Below are 21,160 nucleotides of genomic sequence, written 5' to 3'. Positions count from 1 at the left end.
ATAATTTCTTAATATATCCCAGAGGCAAGAATGTGTCTCTTAATAGGCTACTGAATTTGACATTGCTTATGGGGCATAATTAGTAGCTTAGAATATTGGAAGGTTGTTGTTTCAAGATGTTGTGGACATCAACAACTTGGCATTAATACACTGCAAAAACGTACCTAGTCACTAATAAGTGCTAAAGTGGAGATGCTCTTTTTTGGGGGCATGACCATAGATAGCCTAGTCTCTGCAAGCAATATGTCTAACAAAAATATGCAAACTTATAATAATAATAATAATACATAAACCTTGTTTACTGTCTTGTCCAGTCTTAGGCCCACTACACCCCATTTGTGGCCTGTACTTCGAGATGGTGGTAAACAGGTCTTGATTTCTCAACAAATTACTCTGAGCTCTCTGACTGATCAAACATAGCTTTTGTTTATGCCATTGCAGACAGTTCAATGTCATCATGTGTCTCATACATTCAACCTCACCAACTTTGCCAGGTGTGTTAGGCACAATGTTTGTTTCCTTGAGGGGTGGGGGGGGGGGTCATAATTTCATAACTGCTTCACTAGAAAAAAATACCACCAGCCGCCACTGGTAGCTTGACCCACCTGTGAACCCCTATGTTTATTTCTAAGCTTTCAAGCTACCTCTTTCTCCGGTGAAAATGTTGTTTGCAAACGTAGCCGACGCCGAGTAGGCTGGTCGTGTCTTCAGTGTGATTATAGTGCTAGTTTTCCCCGAGATTGACATTGTCATTGACACCGTCAGGGTACCGCTTACCGGGAGAGAGTAATAAGCGTTTCTGTGTCGCTGTGTTTGGCAAATTGGCAGGTGTATGTGTGGGCGGTGTCGTCCCATGGAAACTGTGGTGGAGAGCTTGTGTTGTAGGGAGGTGAGCGCGTTTTGGTCGCTGAGGAGCTCACCCCGCGGCCAGCAAATAACGTGCCTAACACAGCGTCCTGGATTTGAGGCATGCTGCCTGAATCCGTTTGTGCTACACATAGCATACTCACACTCCAGGCAAGATCATGGTCCCCTTCAAGCCAGCACGCACGAGTATGTTCATGGTTTATGTTTACTTTACCAATCTTTTTACACGGAGTTCTTTGAACCAACAGTTATAGGAGAGGAGATGTGTCGCATACACAATAAACATGCATAAGACACAGGCTTAAAATGACGTCTCCAACCTACTTACAGTTTTAAACTGAACAATCTTTCCTACTTATCCCTATGCAATACCGGTACACTGTGTACAGGCAGGCTATACGCTGGGCTTATGGGGTTTTAGGCAGGAGTATAAGGAAGCCTCTACCCTCTTGTGTGGTTTCACCATCAGACAACAATTCCAAAGTGGTGACCAGGGGCCTATTGCACAAAACTAGGATAAGGGATTAAGCCGGGATATCTTGGTTATCCTGGCTCAATTTATCCGTGATCCAGTTGCACAAAAGCGGGATAGGGGGCAGCAGGATATGTTATGGTATAAGTTACCATGGCGATTTATTCTTTGGCGCTAGCCTGCTCCAGACCAGGCTAAGTTCCAGGATCTATTTAATCTCATCCCTTATCTCAGTAAGCAGTCACCACAAACGGAAACCAATAATTATTCCACTGCCCACTACACATTGTTATCACATATACCTAGACCCATTGTCATTATTTAAACGTTTGTGATCATTAATTAACTTTTACATACTCGCCATTCCCGACCTGTCATGCGACAATGTGACATCACGGGAGTGCCTAACCATTTCGCACGTGGTGGTCGCGGAACTAGTTGCAATATTCTCCTAAACAGAGGTGTTGCTGTTTGTTGCTGTTGTGAAAAGGCTATCGCTACCTACTTCACACCGTAGAAGAAGCAATGAAGCCGCTAGTTGCCATGGTGAATCAGTGAATCTGTGATCGGTGGCGGGGTCTATTTGAGGGAGCCGTGAGCGCGCACTTATCCAGGATAGGTTTCACCTGGCTTGATGAATCCGTGTCTGCTCATCCTGGCTTGGTCTTTGTGCAACCAATTAAGCCTGTACGCTCTTGTTTTGGATTCATTGAGCGCAGCTCAGTAACTTATCCCGGATGTCTTAATTCTGCTTTTGTGCAACGGACCCCAGACCTATCAGGGGCCTGTACTACGAAGGGAGCTTAACTAACCCAGATGTAACCCAAGGTTACTTTGTTAAACCGGGGTTGACAAAACCTGGTTATCTTTAGTGGTGTTAATCGGTACTACGACGCTGATTATGAAGTTGATTTGTTGAGCCGGGGTTAACCTCATTGGAGTTTGTGCGCGTTCACATAAAAGGGGCAGGTTGCAGCGCAAATCACCACTTTCAGTGATGACGCGTTCACCTTATTTTACGGATGAGGAATGGCAATTATTATGACAAATACGTCGGCAGTGAACAAAGCATGCTGGCAAAGCTGTTGGCAACGTATTGCAGATCCTAAATGCCTAAAAGTAAAGTTTTATTTCCACATGTTCTTCAAATACGGAGGAGTAATAGCTTGCGGAATGTATTTAATGAGTTGAAATAATTAAATTACTTATTTTGAGTTCATAGAAATGCCTACAGATGCAACACAATTTAGAAGTGGGCATATAGATTACAGTAATAAGGATAATTGAATGTTTAAGTAGCCCCATTGACTGATTTAGTGTATGCCTAATCCTGTGAACATTTCAGATGCAACACCATTGCCAAACGCACATGGCAGCAGGTGAAAATGAAACACAAACACATTATTCAGAATAGTGGTTTATATAGTCATAGCTTGCATTAATATTTCCTAATTATGAAAACATGTAGGCCTATGCTTATAGCCTTCACTTGGCCTCTGTTTTACAGCTAACAAGAAAAAGGTGTCTTTGAACACTACTGTAAGGCACCAGAGTGTTTTACAGTAGCAGAGGAGTTGGCCATCGCAAATAATAGTGGAAGGCCGATTATGGAGGGGGTTGAGGGAGGCATTCGGTCGGATTCTGGTGCTGTGGAAATGTGTAGCCTTTATGTGCAGGGTACAGTAATATGACATTCAATTCAACAAGTTTGTTAAAATGGTGATTTTTATTTATTAGGCCTACTGCAGGCTATGTCCGATTTATTTTAGGCTATTCTTGCTCAGATGTTCAGCATACTGTAGGCCTATGTCCGATTTATTTTAGGACATACAGTATTCTTGCATCACCGATTGAATACATGAATGTCCACGTATACGGGCATTGCTATGAGACGTCTTCCTAGATCATCTGACAAAGATAACGAATTCCCTCGGCTGACAATCTATATCTTCATAGAGAATATCGTCCGGGTAGGCTATATATATTTTCTGGCGGTCTCTAAAACCCCTCGCCCTGCGAAGAGAGTCCCTCACGATTTGCGCTCCAATGTCGTATGGATCATCCAGGTACGCCGACATGTCTCGGGAGAAATTGTTAGTGGAGGGGTGGTACTTATAAAGGGTGTGGTTAACGGAAACCTCGGGTTAACCAAGAACATAACCTGGTCGGAGCAGGTTTGAGATGCAGCGTAAATTGCCATGGCAGCATACCTCGGTTAAAACCTATCCACCTTTCATAGTACGGGTTAATCGGGAAGTTACGCCACACGTGATCAAGTTACTCTCGAAGTTACCCAGATAAGCCAGAAACCCCGCTTCGTAGTACAGGCCCCAGGGCTTTCAATGGCCTCGTTTAGATGAAAATGAATAAAAAGAATTGTTATGCTTATTCTATTGTGATCGCTCCATTGCCCTTAAAATGTTATAAAGTACACAGAACACATGAATTTTGATAATAAAAAAAAAACAGTTTATTGGCATTGCTTGTAATGGTTACTGAACATTTAAACATTTACTGAACAAGGATAAAGACACAGGTTGGAAGTAAACAAATCTCTATTAAAAAAAATGGTTAGGCACAAAACATACAAGGATACAAGGAAGTTTATTGTCACATGCATATAGTTACTGGAAGTAAGAAATGCAGTGAAATTATGTCTGGTGTCAGCCTATTTGTGCATTAATGGGGGGGGGGGGTAAAAAGTGCAGTAGAAGAGGGGTTTAGTAGATTAAGTGGCAAGGGCTGCATAAGAAAGGTGGGGGAGGATTGGGATTGGGGGGCACCAAGGAGCACCCATAAGCAACAGGGGCAAGGGAAAACTCCCTTACCAAGAAAGAAACCTTGGGCAGATCCACGGCTCAAGGGGCTAACCCAACTGCCAGGGGTCTTGGTGTGTGTGTTGGGGGGATGACAGGGGAGATGGGATAGTGTACTGTGTATGTGGGGAGAGGGCAGTGTGCAATATGTGTGTTGGAGAAGCTTCCTCATGAGACAATGTGCTGTGTATGGGGGGGGGGGGGGCAGTGTGCTGTAAGTATGTTGGGGATGTGTGTTGGAGAAGCTTCCTGATGAAATAATGTGCTGTGTATGTAGGGGGGGGGGAGGGTAAAAAGTGCAGTAGAAGAGGGGTTTAGTAGATTAAGTGGCAAGGGCTGCATAAGAAAGGTGGGGGAGGATTGGGATTGGGGGGCACCAAGGAGCACCCATAAGCAACAGAGGCCAGGGAAAACTCCCTTACCAAGAAAGAAACCTTGGGCAGATCCACGGCTCAAGGGGCTAACCCAACTGCCAGGGGTCTTGGTGTGTGTGTTGGGGGGATGACAGGGGAGATGGGATAGTGTACTGTGTATGTGGGGAGAGGGCAGTGTGCAATATGTGTGTTGGAGAAGCTTCCTAATGAGACAATGTGCTGTGTATGGGGGGGGGGGGGGCAGTGTGCTGTAAGTATGTTGGGGATGTGTGTTGGAGAAATAATGTGCTGTGTATGTAGGGGAGAGGGGGGAGCAGTGTACTGCAAGTATGGTGAAGGGACTTACTATTGCAAGCAGAGTACTGTATGTATGATGTATGTGAGTGATGACGGTGAAGATGTGTGTGTGGGCGGGAGGGGAGTGGAGCAGTGACTGTGTGTGTGTGTGTGTAGTGTGTAGGTGGGGGCAGTGTGCTGTAAGTATGTAGAGGATGTGTGTTGGAGAAGATCCTGAAGACAATGTGCTGTGTATGTAGGGAGGGGGGGGGGCAGTGTGCAGCAAGTATGTAGAGGAGGCTTACTGTAGCAAGCAGTGTGCTGTATGTATGTGAGGTGATGACAGTGATGATGTAAGTGTGTGTGTTTTTTGTGTGTGTGTTGGGGATGGGGGTGGGTGGGGGGGTACACATACAAGGAACACTGATGAAGGGCTAGACGCGAAATGTTTGCACCTTGTTTCTTTGGCCTGCAATAGTGTGGTCTTACCTGAGGGTCAGCTGATGGTTCTCTTTCTCACACACAAACCCATGATATTTCATGCATGCATACTGTACATGCAGTGATACATGCAAAAGCACATCAAGCAGACACACAGTGAGCCCAGACAACACCGCTCACAGGTTGACAAGGCACAGGTAAAATGATTGGTAAATTATTTTGAATTACATACAAGAAATGTCATGCAAATAACAACAAAAAAGAAAATCCAAGCACACAGACATAGGAGCAGACATGCAGCACCCCTTGAATGGGGTACAGCGACAATTATTACCACTTACATAACCAATACAGTATAACACTCAAATATGATATCACAAACCAACAGACTAAAGCCAGCCTGGTACACCTGTGTCCCAGCATCAGAAGTGGAGGTGGGCAAGGGCTGATCCCCAGTATCACACTGTCCATGGTCTCCTGCTGTGAGGCGTCTGTCAACATCTTGTGAAAACAAATATAAAAAAGGTCAGCGAAGAGGGTACACAAGAGAAAAAAGATTACAGTACAGTGGACCCTGATATGCGCTACTCGATGTATTCAAAAATACATGAAAGACATTCAGAACATATTTGATGATGTTGAAGGTTACTGTTAAATGTTTACATCAATACTAGTGGTAATACATGTCTAGAGTGCATGTGGTGCATAAACTCTATGAGGTAGTGCATTTACTGTATTGGGAGGTAGCTAAACTCTGAAGTGAGAAGTGGATAAACTCTGTTTCTGAAATGTCAGAGGTGGGTAAACTGTGTTTACTTGCGTTAGCCTCCACTACAGCCCTGGTGACACGGTCATGGACAAATATATGTGAAAGAGAACCGTAGCAGTCTAACACAAAACGCAAACACACAGAGCTAGCTAACGCGCAGCTTGTAAACATTAGCATGATGCTTACCGTGGCAATATCTCGCTTGCGGCAGACGGTGTCTCTGGACCTCGGGACAGGGCAGGCAGAGAGGTTTGCATGCACAGACGGCAAAGCGGTAGGAATTAACTTCGCCATCCTCTCACTCTTTAAACCAAGTGAGACCATCTTGGCATCCCCTGAGTGGTAATCCTCCTCCTTGAAATGCGCGCTACATATTCTCGAGAAGGCGGTGACGGAGCTAGCTGAAAAATCTGCCCACCTAACCTTGACAAATTGCACCTAGCTTCGGAAGATCCCTTTGTCCTTGGGGAAGCAATGGACCCTAAGTCCAGTTTTGCTGGAGTTCTTGCACCCGGCACAAACACAGTAGTAAACCATTTTATCTATTTATTTATATATCTACTCTCTCCCTCTCTCCATCAGCTATGTTATGTTATGCTATGCTATCTCTCACTACTATCTATCTATGCCAGGGATTCCCAAACTGTGGTACGCGTACCCCCGGTGGTACGCGAGCTGCTTCTAGGGGGTACGCGAGATGAAAAGGGCTATGGCGGACAGGTAGCCTATAAAATGAAAATTTTAAATCTTTTGTAATTAATTCATGAATAAATACATAATTTCGAATCAGGTCATAATGATATGAAAACGTGAAATTAAAGGATATCATTTATAAACTCTGTATGTGTTCATCAAAAAAAGGGCAGCTTATTAAACATGACGCCTGGAATAGCTAATAGAATGCGTTACTTTTGTTGGATGGTCCGTGGGGGGAAAGTTTCGCGGATATAACAGGTTTTTGAAAGAAAGGTAACATTAAGCTAGGCTTTACATTTAACAAACTAAAGGTAGCCTAAGTTTAGTCTTTCTAGACTGTATAGTGTTGTACAAACGAATACATCCTTGTCATGCGTTGTTGTAGGCCTATTATAAGATAAGATATTGTATGTGGATGTAGTTAGGCTACTATGCAGGCTAATTTTCATAACTTTTTAACTGACCAAATGCACGCACCTAAAACCGGGAAACGGACAAATATTGTCAACGCGGGGGGGGGGTTATGTGTTTATGTGTCGGATGGTGGGGGTACGCGAGCCGAGTCGGAATGTAGGCGGTGGTACGCGGAGGGAAAAGTTTGGGAACCGCTGATCTATGCTATCTCTCTCTCACTATCTATCTATCTATCTCTATCTATCTATCTAGGCTATCTCTATCTTTATATTTACTTATATATCTGACACTGTTACTCTCTCACTAGCTGCTACTCTCACTAATCGTAGTCTCTCTCAATGGTATCAAGGCGGCCTTTCCTATGTCTTCCCAAAACGAGTACCTCATGTGACGTCATGGAATGCATTGTGGGAGAAATAAGAATCTTCGCAAACCTGTTGCTAACCGTTTAATATCACCTACTTTTCCTTATTATATTTCTTTTTTGTGATACTTTACAACATCAAATACAATTTATAATTGTTTAAATGTTTATTACCAACTAGAAAATTGCCAGAAAAGACAAAAAAAAAAACCTGCACCACAGGCTTTCATTGTTCTAAAAAGCCTTTCAAATGTGTCAATGATGTCATTCATTAGCACAATGCTAGCGTGTTATGTGCAACAACGACCCAACCTGTAAGAAATCAAAAGGACATAAGTACTCCATTCAACTTTTGACCTATAACCCATGTTGAAGTTATACAAACTACAATCAAATCTGAGATTTGTCAACGACAATCAGGTGGAAGAGACAAATTTAGCTGTCTAGCTCCATTGACTCCCATTCATTCTGCACTCATGGCGATCGCCCCCAGTGGAACTCTGGTGGAACTGCATCCAAAATTCGGTACAATGGGACTTAATACGGAGTGGCAAGGCTCTCCGTAGACGGGCTCTGCTGTAGCCTTTCTGTCCGGGATGAGCTGCCCTCTGTTGTAGCTCCTCCCGGCTAGCTAGATCACGTTTACGTAGAAAGCCAGACCAAGTCAGACTCAACCGAAGTCGAACTCGGGGGCGTGACGGCGAAACCGCTAACCTTTTGACTGCAGTGTCTAGCCAGTGGTGGCAAGCGAGCTAATTAGGCTAATCAGCTAATTCAAATGTTTAAGTACTTAATGAAGATATCCAGGGGTCTTTATGCCTCGACTAAGTTGATGTTGCATATAAACAACAATTCATGTTCATAGAAACAACAAGGTCACAAAGACATAATATATTTCATACCTGTGTTGCAGCATGTAGCCTAGCTGTCTAGCTAGGTTTACAATGCAATCCAATGTCCTAAAATACTAGCATTTCGCCTGTCAGCTAGCTAAAAAGATCGAGTGCTTAAACTAACATATATAGTGGTCTATTTAGTGGTGTATGTGCTCTGACTAAGTTCGTGTGGCATATAAACCACAATTCGTGTTGATACAAGTGGCAATGTTCGTGTAGAAACATTTTAATCACATACAAATGTTCGTGTTACAGCTCAGGTAGTCGCCGCCATCTTGGTCACACTTTTTTGTAACTCCCGCCTCCAAACACAAAGACGCGGACCTGATTGGTTCTCGATTGGTCCTCATTTAAATAAAGTTAAACTTTGGCCAACTTTTTTTCGCCTGCCTCGGCGATTCGCTTTCATTTTGCCAAACTAGGGCGAATTTCGTCTCCATTCAACCTCAATGAGAGCGACGCGAAATTTCGTTGTGTGGAAACACACCGTAATCCACGCCCGGAAGTTGGATGGATACGGAAGTTACGGAGGCGGGACTTATTCTGGGGAGGTCAATTCATTTGAAAGTGAGAGAGCCCGCACGGAAGTGGTTTAAAACAAAACGATTGCGCCTTGGGATATCGTTTCTGGTCGAAGCTGTTGAAATAGTTTTTGTCCGCTACAGCAGCAATCTTTTGAACGGTAAGATGTCTGAGCGTCACTGCAGATCACATATAATTTGTTGTACAGTTTGTGAACTGGGTTAATGTGTGTGTGTGACTAGTCAGGCACCAAATTAAGACAGCGAACAGTAACGTTGCCGCTGTCCTCACGGGCAGGTTAACGCTAAACTTATTGACAACTGTATGATCCTTACAAATTGGGGTTGTTGTTTTCAAGTTAGTAATTATTATAGTCTAAACTCGTATAATTTGCGTCTCACACTAAATGGACATTTTGCTAGCAGGCATCCTTGGCAACACAAGCGTTGCACTTCGACGCATTTGTTACCGTTTATCGCCCGTGTTTGTAGACCTGGGGAGACTGACAGCTACTCCCATTCATTTTAATGGGCAACGGTATACTAATCCATTCACATCGGATGCATGGCGTGTGCATGGCAGCTGCGTTACCTTCCTGTTTTCTTTTCGGCGCCCACGTTAAAAGAGCCAAAGTCCCGCCCTTTCCGTTTACTCGCGTGGATATGGGGATTCGACCATAGATATTAGAAAGCTAGATACAGAGACGGTTGATAAAGTTAACTATAGAATCTTTGCTAGATACCTCATTGGGCTCGAGAACGTACGTAAATAGCGACGCCTTCTTTGTGGGGCCAGCAATCACTGGAGGCCAATGGAGGAGCATGTGACTGACTGGAAATCAGACAGGTGTCTGTGATTGCCTGCCAATGTGGGCCATAGACAATAAAGGTGCCCCACATAGCAAAATTCAGTTGAATCAACGTTGAAATATGTTTTGGCAGAAATGTTGAAACTACATTGAAGCCTAACATTGATCCGATGTTGAAAGTGTCCCCTCTACTTTCTGTTGAATCAACATTGGATTTTCAATCAAGGAGACAATGATAACAGGAAGTTTATTGTCACATGCATATAGTTACTGGAAGTAAGAAATGCAGTGAAATTATGTCTGGTGTCAGCCTATTTGTGCATTAATGGGGGGGGGGGGGTAAAAAGTGCAGTAGAAGAGGGCTTTAGTAGATTAAGTGGCAAGGGCTGCATAAGAAAGGTGGGGGAGGATTGGGATTGGGGGGGGGGGGCACCAACAAGGAGCACCCAAGAGCAACAGGGGCAAGGAAAAACTCCCTTACCAAGGAAGAAACCTTGGGCAGATCCACGGCTCAAGGGGCTAACCCAACTGCCAGGGGTCTTGGTGTGTGTGTTGGGGGGATGACAGGGGAGATGGGATAGTGTAACGCAAGTATGGTGAAGGGACTTACTATTTCAAGCTGAGTACTGTATGTATGATGTATGTGAGTGATGACCGTGAAGATGTGTGTGTGGGCAGGAGGGGAGTGGAGCAGTGACTGTGTGTGTGTGTGGGTAGGTGGGGGCAGTGTGCTGTAAGTATGTAGAGGATGTGTGTTGGAGAAGATCCTGAAGACAATGTGCTGTGTATGTAGGGAGGAGGGGGGTTGCAGTGTGCAACAAGTATGTAGAGGAGGCTTACTGTAGCAAGCAGTGTGCTGTATGTATGTGAGGTGATGACGGTGATGATGTAAGTGTGTGTGTTTTTTGTGTGTGTGTTGGGGATGGGGGTAGGGTGGGGGGGGGGGGGCAGAAAGGCTAGGCAATCAAGGACATGGGTAGATGGAGGAGAAATCAAAAATAATAAATAAAAAGTTCTATGGAGATGTGCAAAAGTTGGAGAAAGTCAGATATGTGTGTGTGTGTTTTGACGTGTGATGAAATAACAAAATAAATAAAAGGTCTGTAGCATAGGAGAGGGATGTAAAAGTGCTAAAAGTCTTGTAGGTGTGTGTGTGTGGGGGGGGGGGGGGATGGGGTCATGAGTGCTGAGTAGTGAATGAGTGCAAAGTCAGTATAGTGTGAGTTAAGAGTTGGGAAATGTTTGAGAGTGCTGAGGAGTGAATGTGTGCAAAGTCAGTATAGTGTGAGTTCAGAGTTCAGATGGCCTGGGGATAAAAACTTCTCCTGAGTCTCTCAGTTCTGGCTTTGTGACTACATAGGCGTCTTCTTGATTTCAGCAGTAGGAATAATCTATTGTTAGGATGAGAAGAGTCCTTCAGAATCTTTTGGGCTCTTAGGAGTACTCTTCTGGAATAGATATCTTGTAGAGCAGGGAGTTGAGTTCTTATAGTATGTTCAGCTGAGCGCACTACTCTCTGCAGAGTACTACAATCTCTAACTGTGGAGTTTCCATACCAGGTGATAATGCTACCAGTTAGAACACTCTCAACCGCTGAAGTGTAGAAGGCCTTCATGATGGATGTAGAAACTTTGAATTTCCTTAGCTGACGAAGGAAGTAGAGTCGTTGTCTGGACTTCTTCAGAACATATTGAGTGTTAACAGTCCATTTTAAGTCTTCAGTAATGTGGACACCAAGGTATTTAAAACTTGAGACTCTCTCTACAGGTTGCCTGCTGATCATTAGTGGGGTGTAACTGTAGTTCTGCTGCTGCCTTCATACTGACATTGAATCAATGGTGTTTCAACCATCACCTAAATGGGAATCTACATTAGGTTGAAATAATGTTACTGAATCAATATGGTTCAACCATTATCTAAAAGCTACAAAAATGCTTAACAAAAATGTTAATATATGAATCACTGAACAAAATAATAGAAGAGGGTTTGTTTTTACATTTAGGTTTATTTAATTAATGTCTACAAAAAACAAGTTCAACTTCATCATCGTACTCATAAATAAGCATTTATCAGCATTGAAATTCCTTGTGTTGAAGTGTCCATTCAACTTCAAGAATAACTAGAATTGCGGTTCCGAGGAACTGCAAGAGTGGGTTTGATCAGGGGCATGGAACTCGGCCTCATCCAAGGATTCCAACGGTACCTCATTCATGAAAATCGGACATACGGGTCAAAAGTTACATGCACACACCTTCATATACACAGACAGCCCAGCCCAGCCCATTAGAGCTCTGCCAGATGGCTCAGAACTCTGCCAGGTGCAAGCTTAAACAATTAGAGCTGTGATGTCACAATCGAATTAGAATCCTTGAACATTCCGCCATTCATTTCAATGGGGCCCAAAAACGCCGAAAAACGGGAATACTGCGAAAACGACAAGGGCCAGCGACACGAAATTAACAAGCAAGTTACACCGGTTCGGGCCTGAATTTTTGGAGTTCGAACCGCGTCGATAGCTCAAACGGTCTAGGAGCAGTAGTTCGGCCAAAAAGTGGGTGAAAAAGAAGATATAACTAGAATTGCGGTTCCGAGGAACTGCAAGAGTGGGTTTGATCAGTGGCATGGAACTCGGCCTCATCCAAGGATTCCAACGGTACCTCATTTATGAAAATCGGGCACACGTATCAAAAGTTGTCTGCATTAACGCAACATCCAATAAGCTAAAACGCATAAATAACATGGTTGCTATGCTGGTTGCTATGGTGGTCGCTAGGTTGACATTACAGGGGTGGTTTCTAGGTTGTTGCTAGGGTAATTAGTTAGTTGCTAGTAAGCCATCTTAAGCTGACTGCATAAAGTGATTATTTTAAGAGATACATTTTCAAACCAGAACTGTGTATAGGTCATGGTTAAAAACGTATCAGAATCTCAGAAATAATCACGTAATGCAGCCAGTTTAAGATTTTTTAAGAAGTCAGATTTTTTAAAGGCAATCAAATTTCTGCTGACTCTCTTCTGGCTGCGGTTAAAGGCCAGCGCCTCCTGAGAGGCCTGAAGGGTCAGTTCTGAGGTTGTTGGCTGCTGGAACCGAAAAAAGGACTGCATTTTCTTAAAAGACAATGTGACTGAAGTGCGGGCAAAGTTTGCACAGAAATGTAAGATTTTTCCCACCCTTATCGACCTTGTCATAAAACTTGTTTAAATGATCACACGACGCCTCCTTGCTGCTTTGTCGTCCACATCAGCATTTCTCAAACTTCTTTGACCTGAGGCCCAGTCAAGGCATACTTTGGGGTCATAGGGCCCACCTACATGAACCCACCCCCTCCTCCCAACCCCTATCAAATTGTAATGATATCACAATTATTATTTTTATACTATATTGCTATACATGCACTTCAAAACAGTCAATGTTTAAAGTGCTAAGATTGTTCACAAAAGTTTGTGAAAGCATGCACATCAGAGTACTGCTTTACTAATGTAAAATATAATTAGGCCTACACTAGTTTCTTTGTTTTTGAATTGTTGCATGATGCTTGCATGAGAAATACTTCTCAAAACAACAGCAATTATATGGGTGCCGTTGTTTTGGGATGTTTCCCTCATGCAAGCGTCATACACTGATAGAGTATATATATGCTATTTAATTACATTTCATTTGAATGCCTGAATGTAAGAATTCAGGAAACACAATACCAGCTTTTAACATTTCTGTTGTTTACTAGTTTATGTAAATCACATAACACATGAACTGTTCATACTACTGATAGCCCATTACTGTACACAATAATACTGTGCCCATTCATTAACATATATTAAACATCAGGCGTCTTGTTTACACATTTAAACCATATTTGCACTTCGAATTTCGCTTCCAAATTGTAGTAGTAACTACATCTACGAAGTCTAAGGAAGATAACCATGTAGTCTGTTCAACGATAAGATACATTTTGACAGAACTACAGACTTCGTGAAAGTAGTAGGCTACCAAAAAAGTCTCCATTCACTTCATTGCAAAATCGCGGTTGGTCTATTTACACATTAAAGATAAATTTTGACAGAACTACAGACTTCGTGAAAGTAGTACCTACACTAGTTTCTTTGTTTTTGCATTGTTGCATGATGCTTGCATGAGAAATACTTCTCAAAACAACAGCAATTATATGGGTGCCGTTGTTTTGGGATGTTTCCCTCATGCAAGCATCATACACTGATAGAGTATATATATGCTATTTAATTACATTTCATTTGAATGCCTGAATGTAAGAATTCAGGAAACACAATACCAGCTTTTAACATTTCTGTTGTTTACTAGTTTATGTAAATCACATAACACATGAACTGTTCATACTACTGATAGCCCATTACTGTACACAATAATACTGTGCCCATTCATTAACATATATTAAACATCAGGCGTCTTGTTTACACATTTAAACCATATTTGCACTTCGAATTTCGCTTCCAAATTGTAGTAACTACATCTACGAAGTCTAAGGAAGATAACCATGCAGTCTGTTCAACGATAAGATAAATTTTGACAGAACTACAGACTTCGTGAAAGTAGTAGGCTACCTAAAATGTCTCCATTCACTTCATTGCAAAATCGCGGTTGGTCTGTTTACACATTAAAACCATATTTACACTTTGAATTTCGCTTCCAAATTGTAGTAACTACATCTACGAAGTCTAAGGAAGATAACCATGTAGTCTGTTCAACGATAAGATAAACTTTGACAGAACTACAGACTTCGTGAAAGTAGTACCTAAAATGACTTCATTGCAAAATCATGGTTGGTCTGTTTACACATTAAAACCATACTAACAATTTACATGTCGACTCCACATCCTTGTAACACCATACCAAGGTTAAGAAGTGAGTCAATTTGGCTGATTACGTTAACGCATTTCCATGGCTTGTCAGCTCAAAAAAAGCAGTGGCTATTGCTAACGCATTCATTTTCAATGCTTAGCATGTTAGCTAACCTTAAAAGGTTTGTATATGTGCTAACGCTTACTTGAACGTTCCTATTGTGGCTTGTGGGGTAGAATTTAACTTGTTCACACGTGTAACATTAGGCCTACTGTTGTTTACTACTTTATGTAAATCACATGACTATAATAAACTGTAACTTACTGAGAGCTAAGGTAATTCTGATTCAGTGTGATGAATGGCCATCACGTAAAGCATATGACAACAGCAAATAGCTAACGTTTACGTTAGCCTAACTTACATATCGTTGACGTTGACCCGACACGTTTATAAGTTAGACCATAGACTGATGAGGACGTCCATGAAAATTCCGTGTGTATCCTGTGTATCTTTCGTGCTGCTATCCTGTTGCCTCTTCCCTGTTGTTCTGGCAACAAGGTTTTTACGCGATATTTACGCCACATCCCAGAGAGTTGTTGTTTGTTGGGTCAGGTGACGAGCCGTCGAATCACAGCACAGCACCCAGAATGCATTGCAACACACCGTCATGAAGGGACTCATCGTTAGGTCGGCTTTAAATAGCATACAGAACCTATAGTAATATAACGTTGTCTGTAAGCTCCACAGATCGTGGCAAGACAATTGATTGTGGACTTCTTGCCGGGCAATGATGAGTAACTTAACTTGAATAATAATGATGCGTGGATGTGCATAATATCTGCATGAAAGTGTGGTTCTCAATGTAATAATCTATACAACTGTACACATGACTAAGTTTGAATGGAGCTAGCTGGGCATAGGACTGGGCTGAATGGATTTGGAAAATACTATTTATTTATTTTTTTAATGACCTATATGAACATGGTTTGGCTTTAAAAAAAAGATGAGACAGCGCTTCGCGCTGTCTCATCTTTTTTTACATTGCCTTTACACTTAATGCTGGCAAGGCATTGAACTGGGCTTCTTTCGAAAAGGAATAATAAATAAAGTAAACTTAAGAAGAACAATAGTGGGCTTGCTCCGCAAGCCTCTTGTTGGATCAAACCCACTAATAAGTAAACTTAAGAAGAACAATAGTGGGCTTGCTTTCAGCCATGCTGTGGGCTTGCTGGATCAAACCCACTAATAATAAAAGAATAGGATTGAGAGAGGAGGAGGAAGAGGGTAAAACAAAATCCAAAAAATTAAGTTCCATTATGTGGGGAATTCCAAGGACGATTCAGCATCCTGATGACTAGCGGGTAAAAACTATTCCTGTATCTGCTGGTACGGGTCCTTATGCTCTTGTATCGTCTGCCAGAAGGCAGGAGGGTGAAAAGACAGTGGCTGGGATGACTGGGGTCAGAAACTATACGCTTGGCCTTTCTTCTGCTGCGCTGGCTGTAGAGGTCCTTGATGGATGTTAACTCAGTCCTTGTAATGCGTTGTGCTCTTTGTAGCGATTTTCGATCCTGGGCAGTGATGTTACCATACCATGTTGTTATGCCACCAGTCAGAATGCTCTTTATTGTACAGCGGTAAAAGTTGGTCAATATGTTGTAGTCCATGGCAAATTTCCGCAGACGGTGCAGAAATAAGAGCTGCTGTCTTTGTGACCACACCAATATGGTGTGTCCAGCTCAGATCCTCACTGAGGTTTATACCCAGGAATCTGAAGCTTTTGACTCTCCACAGCTGCACTCCCGATGTGAATGGGTGCAGAAACTTGATATCTAAATGATAAAAACAAAGGGCTGCAACCAGGTCTCCATGTGAAGATGACACTGTGGATGAGAAGCAGAGACAACACTCATCAGCACTCACAATGGAACATTTTGCAGAGCAGACAGTACAACAAAGCAATTACTACTTATGCAAACAGCAATTTAGGAATGTCAAATCCACCTAGATCTAGTTTTTCTTTAATCCTCCGGCACGCCAAGTGGCGTAACGGAGCCAATTTTTTTATGATGTCGCTGAAGGCCTGCTGTGTAAGTTTTCGGTCATAGCAATAATGTTATCTTCTTATCAATTAGTGCTGCCACTAACGACTAATTTTCTAACGACTAATCTTTCGACTAATTTTTCGGTTAGTCGACTAATCTAAACGACTTTTTTTTTTTTTTTAAATCAAGTGTTTGTTATTTCGTTGTGTCCATTTTATTTTGAACTCAACTGAAGGGAAAACTTAAGTAAACTGTTCAAAAACATGTGTAAAAAAAAGAAATCACCATCAAATGCTACCATCAGGTCTAATGTCAGACCTTTGATATACTTTATTTGTATGCCAGTGTTGCCATGGACATAGACAATGTTCAATGTTTGTCAAACTTCTTTGACCTGAGGGCCGGTCATGGCACCTACATGAACCCACCCCCCATCAAATTATCATTATCAATTATTATTGTTATGCTATATTGTTATACATGCACTTCAAAGCAGCCAATGTTTAAAGTGCTAACACTGTTCACAAAAAGTTTGTGAAAACATGCACATTAGAGGACTGCTTTACCAATGTAAAATATAATTAATTCATTGCTTTTGCATGGTTGCATGCACTGTAAAAAAAAACTCTCTGCGTTTACTTAAAAAAACAAGTCAACACATTTCACTAGCTTTTTTGAGTAATTTCAACTTGACAGTGAAGAACTCAAATATTCAAGTTAAATCAACAAATGCTCCCAACTTGAAATATCTAGTAATGCCAACTTAGTATTGTGAGTAAGGTGGACTTACAGTAGGTTAGCAACTCAAAAATTCAAGTTGAATCAAGTGCTTTTAACTTGAAATATCTAGTAATGACAACTTAGTATTGTAAGTAAGGTGGACTTACATTAGGTTGGCAACTCAAAAATTCAAGTTGAATCAAAAGTTCTTCCAACTTAAAAAAACAAGTCAACACATTTCACTAGCTTTTTTGAGTAAGTTCTACTTGACAGTAAAGAACTTAAATAATCAAGTTGAATCAACAAATGCTCCCAACTTGAAAATATATATTAATGCCAACTAATACATTGACTCTAACCAAAAACAAGTCTAAATAACAACTCAAAAATCCAAATAGATCAAACAATGTTTTTATTTTTAGCCAGTGTGAACACCCCTGACCTACAGTACCCTCCAGAATTATTGGCACCTCTGCAAACGCTGACTAAAAAGAAGAATATTAAATCATCTTTTGGAAATTGATCTTAATGCCTTAAGTTAAACAATGAGGGAATATCCAACATATAAGAACACCAATTGTCTTTGTGAATGAATAATGTATCATAAATAAATAAATGTTCTTCCTTAAAATACAGGGGTCATAAGTATTGGCACCCCATGTCATGCAGGAGTCCGCATAGGTAGGCCAGTGCAGATGGAAGATCCTTGATGTCCTGTAGAACAGTCTCTTCCAGGACGAAGGCGATATTGGTGACAGTGTCCGGTGCTTTCATGGCGTGGTCGTCTTCAATGACGGTCAAGATTCCAATTTTCATGCCTCTAGTCCTCCTCAGCATCTGCATCCTTGGTGGAAAAGCACAGAACTACATCACTAAATTTGCAAAAAATAAATTAAAAGTTCTCCGCACGTGTGCCTTTTAGCGACCATCTGGTGCAACCAGGCCAGGACAGAAAATGTAAAGAGAAGGAGAGGAACGCCGGTGCAGCTCAGATGTCTTCTTAATTCTTTTTTTACTTAAGGCTAGACACTACAGGTGAATAGGGTAACATTTTTAACTAGCAGATATCACTATGAAACTTTCCCAGTTGTATTACTTATACTCATATTAATGTATTACTTACATTAATATGAGAAAAAAAAGTATTACAAGTTTTCTGTAATTTAGTGTTTAATTTATATGCAAATTAGGCAGTATCTAATTAAATATGCGATCATTTGCATACATTTTAAAACACGTTGAGTTCATCATTAACTGGTGCACCTACTGCATTTCCGAGTTCCCTAATTATGAAGTGTTTGTGCTTCCTACTTTTGTGTGTCGCAAAGTTTTGTACATTGCCAATGCTATGGTCGCAGCCTACAAATAGACAAGTTATAGCTTCACCACGACGTAAATGTCCTCCAAGATGTTTAAAAAAAAGTTCACTGCACTGCAATCACATTGGAATGTACACTATTGACAACTGAATGTAGTTTCGACCTGAGGTGATTTGTCTTTTGCATGGTACCGTGCCAAATTAAATTTTAATGTAAGCTTACCTAAAGTCTTAAAGATGCACATGCACTGGGGGTGGAGGCAGAGCCAGCTTTTTCCCTGGTGACTGATGAAGCCTGTAATGGGTCAGGAGGGTCTCTCCGGGTGAGAAAATGGACACTCCTTACATTGCATAGCAACAGAAGAGTCTGCAACAACAAGAGTAGAAAATTATTATTTTTTATATATGTTTGTAGTGCAGTGGACTTTTTTAAACATCTTGGAGGACATTTACGTAGTGATGAAGCTATAACTTGTCCATTTGTTGGCTCTGATCAAGCATTTGTTAAGGGAGCGCGATCGGCGAATGTGGGGTTGCCACTGTTTTATGTGCCTGCATTCTATTGACATATGTTGCATTAAAAATTACATTGCCATTTAATTTTTTTCAACCTATATGCAGCGCTTCTGCAGATCGAGTAGCAGCAGTTGCAAGACATTGCTAAAAACTTTGGGCGGGAGTGAGGTTTAATCAGGGGTTTAGCTTACTGCACAGTGAGATAGCTACCCTCGCTGGCATCCAATAAAAAGGTCTTTCTATAAAGGTTAATATTTTAGGAACATACATGTTTTCAGCAAAACAGGGAAATAGCTAACCAGACAGTTATACTATTGCATTGCCTTGATAATTGAGCTGTAGCAGCAGAGCTGTATGGCTATCACTAGTTGTGGAATTTAGCCACTAAGATTAGCTAGCAGGCTAGCTTAGCCTAATAGCTACTATTTCAACAACACCACACTATTTCCAAGAATGTTCCTTGCTGACATCCATTTTACACAAAGTTGTCCTGAAAGTGAATGTTTTAGGAACATCCTTGTTCAGCATTATCGGTTATGTCTTCCCAGAACATTGCAAGCTTCTACCATTCACAGTTATAACTAGACATCACTAACGTTAGCTAGTGATAGCTGCTAACGGAATGTGGGCAGTCAGATCAACAATTGGATATTGGATAAAACTAAATGCCTTACTTACCTTTGACAATTCTGTTGTCATTTGCTCCATGCCGCATATAGGTAGGGAAGGTGTCTCGCTTCTGTCCTCCTGACAAATTCAAGCCGCAGCCCACAGGTCGCCTTGATACGTTAGGAAACAATGCGCTTGCGCCAACTTGACTAAAAAGTTCAGTGAACTTTGGGAAACTTCTCTCTTATAGATACTTAATTATACAAGTTGAGTCAACTCAGTTTCTTAAGTTTGTTAGGTGAAATTCCCAAATTAGTTGTGAAAACTTGTTATAATGAGTTTTACTACACTATTTGATTATTTGAGTTCTGTTTAGTCAGAAAAGTTATTTGGCAGTACTAAAGGCAAGTTGTATTTTTTACAGTGTGATAAATACTTCTCAAAACACCAGCAATTATATGGGTGGCATTGTTTTGGGATGTTTCCCTCATGCAAGCATCATACACTGGTAGGCAAATGGAAAGAATATTAACATGACATTTAATTATGCCACAATAGCTTTTGGCCACTTTATTCAAATTTGACTATACAATACAATGCTAGATAGTGTATTAGTCTGTGCTTTTATGGAAGTTGCACAAATCCACATCGTTCTATTAAATGTCGTTTCATAATTAAATAGCTTCAATAGGTTGAATCGGAGCTTTGCTACCAACGTTATCGAGTGGTTTCAGTTTCTCTCGCGCACACGCATCATTGAATGAACACTAATGGTATGCCTGGCTCGCCAGGCTAATGCCTCTATGTTTGATGACACTGATTGCAGAAACGTTTGTTTTCTTTTTCTGTCGGTCCGCGGTTCCTTGATCAATTGCGCAGCAAATTATCAGACGAAGCCCCGGGAATAATTTCACTCTGCGGCTCTGGGACCAGCAGTATCCACGTTGCGGCCGGTGCTCGTCCGCGGCCCATAGTTTCAGAAACGCTGGTCTAGCCAATTTTGAAAAGGCGTATGGAGTTGAGGATTTTGCAAATGAGCCTGACATCAGCATGTTCAAAACAAATAGGGTACAGGCACTTTGCGCGTCTTACCACATAGGTTACCTCACTTTATCAGTGGCTTGAACGCTAAGCGTTGTGACTTATTCAACATGGGAAATGACGCGCACCTTATTGTTGATATCACGGGGCGGCATGTTTTTTACACACCGTTGCGTTGTCAACGTGAGCCACTCTCTTCACTTAATTTATTGCAATTTCCACAATACTAGTCAGAGTCTGGACTAGCGTAACTAGTTTAGCTTTCCCCACTTAGCTCTGCCTAATAATGAATTGCGCTCGCTGAAAGCAGGCAGGCACGCAGTTTTGCTGCTCGAGTTTACACTTGCGTGCATGGCAGGGTTTAAAACATGACTGCCAAAGTC

The 21,160-nt window shown here is 41.7% G+C and overlaps 1 protein-coding gene across 2 annotated transcripts in view; it reads left to right on the top strand.

Moving 5' to 3' along the window:
- Window positions 1-21,160, top strand: part of LOC143116551 (mitotic checkpoint protein BUB3-like) — a 106,220-nt gene that overhangs the window by 50,852 nt on the left and 34,208 nt on the right. The window contains exon 1 of one of the 2 annotated variants that reach the window (XM_076277733.1): window positions 8,937-9,067. The exons of the other annotated variant lie outside the window; for it this stretch is intronic. The gene's annotated coding sequence lies outside the window, so the exon portion shown is untranslated. Of the gene's footprint in view, window positions 1-8,936; window positions 9,068-21,160 lie in introns of those variants that run through there. 2 annotated transcript variants of the gene reach the window in all.

Source organism: Alosa pseudoharengus, unplaced genomic scaffold, assembly GCF_046254945.1.
Source record: "Alosa pseudoharengus isolate Yale_2024_CS ecotype anadromous, Long Island Sound unplaced genomic scaffold, YU_APseudo_1.1 YU_APseudo_1.1_scf_11, whole genome shotgun sequence".
In the NCBI taxonomy this organism is placed as follows: Eukaryota; Metazoa; Chordata; class Actinopteri; order Clupeiformes; family Clupeidae; genus Alosa; species Alosa pseudoharengus.
This window is presented reverse-complemented; position numbering and strand designations above follow the sequence as displayed.